The sequence below is a fragment of the Camelina sativa genome, chromosome 8, assembly GCF_000633955.1.
Source record: "Camelina sativa cultivar DH55 chromosome 8, Cs, whole genome shotgun sequence".
NCBI classification, from domain to species: Eukaryota; Viridiplantae; Streptophyta; class Magnoliopsida; order Brassicales; family Brassicaceae; genus Camelina; species Camelina sativa.
In genome coordinates, this window is record NC_025692.1 from 25,007,014 (window position 1) to 25,009,522 (window position 2,509).

At 33.2% G+C, this 2,509-nt stretch overlaps 1 long non-coding RNA gene across 4 annotated transcripts in view; it reads right to left on the reverse strand.

The window, feature by feature from the left end:
* LOC104709916 overlaps positions 8 to 2,509 on the reverse strand; it is a 2,845-nt gene continuing 343 nt past the window's right edge. Inside the window, exons 2-7 of one of the 4 annotated variants that reach the window (XR_002033052.1) lie at positions 2,050 to 2,383; positions 1,771 to 1,944; positions 1,634 to 1,669; positions 1,361 to 1,450; positions 546 to 658; positions 8 to 229 (exon numbers count right to left, since the gene is read on the reverse strand). This is a non-coding gene — a long non-coding RNA (uncharacterized LOC104709916). Of the gene's footprint in view, positions 230 to 545; positions 659 to 1,360; positions 1,451 to 1,633; positions 1,670 to 1,770; positions 2,384 to 2,509 lie in introns of all 4 variants that reach the window. The other 3 variants (XR_002033051.1, XR_002033053.1, XR_002033050.1) reach the window with 3 other exon arrangements.

Genomic DNA, 2,509 nt, shown 5'->3' on the forward strand with positions numbered 1-2,509 from the left:
CCTTTTCATGCAGAGATTCTTTGCCTTGTGGTATATGTTGCTCTTGATCTGAAAGAATGAGAGGACGACTAGTCTCAGTTTCACTATCAGCTTGTTCATTCCACTCAAACTGAGAAGTCAACACAATGAACATAAGAACAAATAAAAGCACCCACGATCTCGTCATCTTGCAGGATAAATATGGTTCTTTACTTGATATTTTTCTTTGTCTTGACTTAAAAGCCTTGCTCTACATAACAAAAACACCAAACACCACAACTCATATAAGAACTATAGAAAAGCCTCCATATCAATCTTTGAACATTCAGTTTACAAGAACTGCAGGAAAAGGATGAATCTTTCACATCCAATTGAAAGAAGAAGAACAATTTTAATTACTGCTCAAGTCAAACATTAAAAACGAGCTTAGCTTTGCTATTTTTGTCAAAGTCAAAACAGACCAAACACAACAATTAACGTATTCATACAAGAACTGTAGATTCGATAAGAAGAAAGACGAATTGCAATCATCAAGGGTTTGTACAAAGCATCAAGATGAGACTCACCAGTCGAAATCTGAAAGCATGAATCTATTTGTGCTCCTTGTCTTCTCCTTCAGTCTCTCTCTCTTCTTTTTGAGTTTTTCAACGAATACACAAATAATTTGTATTTTTCATTGCTGCTTCGAGATTAACGAATGATAGATAAACTCTATATTAGAGACTAATTAGTGGTGAGTTTTACTCAAGATAATGCTATTTTTTCCTTCATATATAGAAAAATTCTCCACTATTTTTTTCACTATAAAGAAAAAATAGAGATGGATTGGAGATGATTATATAGGAAAAAAAATAGAAATGCTCTATATATAGAGGAAAATATAGTAATATCTATTTTAAAAGTGAAAATAGAGGTGCATTAGAACAAATTTACCTCTATTATAAAAAAAATATAAGAAAAACTATTGAAAATGATTTAAGGATAACCCCGTCTTTCACATCCTCTAGTGTTAACCAATAAAAAACAATGACATGTAAAACAAAAATAAAACCAAATATTGAATTAAAACAAAAATCAAAAATAAATAAAAAATAAGTAAAATCTGTTTGCTTAACGTCGTTGACGTCAATAGACGTCCCCATCTTTTCTTATATATATATTATTTTACAATAGTTTTAGACTATTAGACCTTCGCCAATGGAGGTTATTATTTTTGGGGCTCTTATTGTTTCCTAACATTAAAATCTTAGAATCTTAGAATAATCTTAGAATCAAAATTCACTAAAACAATGTTTGTCTCAGAACAATGGAGATGTGTTTTTCTCAAGGGAAACACAAAAATATGACATAAAAATAAAAGAGATTGGTGAAAACAGATTACTTGATCTTCTTCTTTAGCCTCAACTGGTTACTGTGGCCACACTTCTTATTCCTGCAGTTCACAGCCCTTGGGTGCAGACGAGCATAACACCTAATAAACCAATAAGTCAAATCGAAACATGGCATGACATAGACTAACTGGTAGTTAATTCCCCATGATTACTATCAAGCATAGCACACTCAGAACAAGAAAGAAGAAAGAGAGGGTAAAAAAAAAAAGCTAACTTGCGACATATCTTACGAGCCAAAGCCATTAAAGAAGGCTCAATGATACCTTCTCTAAGCCTCAAAACAAGATGGAGAGTCAACTCTGTTATAAGAAAACCAAAACCATTAACTGAAAATCTATTCAATAAGAAGAGAGGTCACAATTTCAGAAAAAAAAAAAAACAAAAGACAAGAGTCACTGACGTTAGCTTTGTCCTGGATCTTAGCTTTGACATTGTCGATGGTGTCACTGCTCTCCACCTCGAAGCTCTTTAACCATAGCATTAAGCTTATTCCTAGAGCAGTGAGCTGATATAGGATTTAGTGGTTTTGTGTTCTCCCATTTACTGGGAAACCTCAAGCTTGGGTATTGATGTTCTAGTAAAACTTGGAAAAAGACGAAATTAATAAACTTGCAAACTCCCATCAAAACTTTAAATTTTGCATCACAAAATGTTCTTAGATATCTAAAACATTTCATACCATGATGCAGACTAGACTCAACCAAGCTTACACTTGTTGATATCTTCCAAATGCATTCTGAGAAATTATGTATTTGATCCCTTTCAGACATTATCTACCAGTTGCTTGTAGTTCTTGCTTGAAGATGAACCCCAACTACCATGATGCATTCTTGAAGTGAAAGACTTTGAGACAACCCTGCAACGCCTGCGGCTCTCTCTTTCCCAGTTTCTTCTTGACTAATTCACTGATTCAAACGATGGGGCTTATGAAATAAAACAAATGAAATTGTTGGCTAAGAGACCTGATACTCCATCAACAGCTCAGCAAGCTCACACTCGAATCCTTGAAAAATCTGATTAGCAAAACACCAAACAACTTAGTAATCAACAAATGCAAATCCAGATTCATGAGATACTCAAAATTCAAAAAGTCTATTAAACCCCTCTGTTTCTAATCAAAAAAAAAAAAAAAAAAAAAA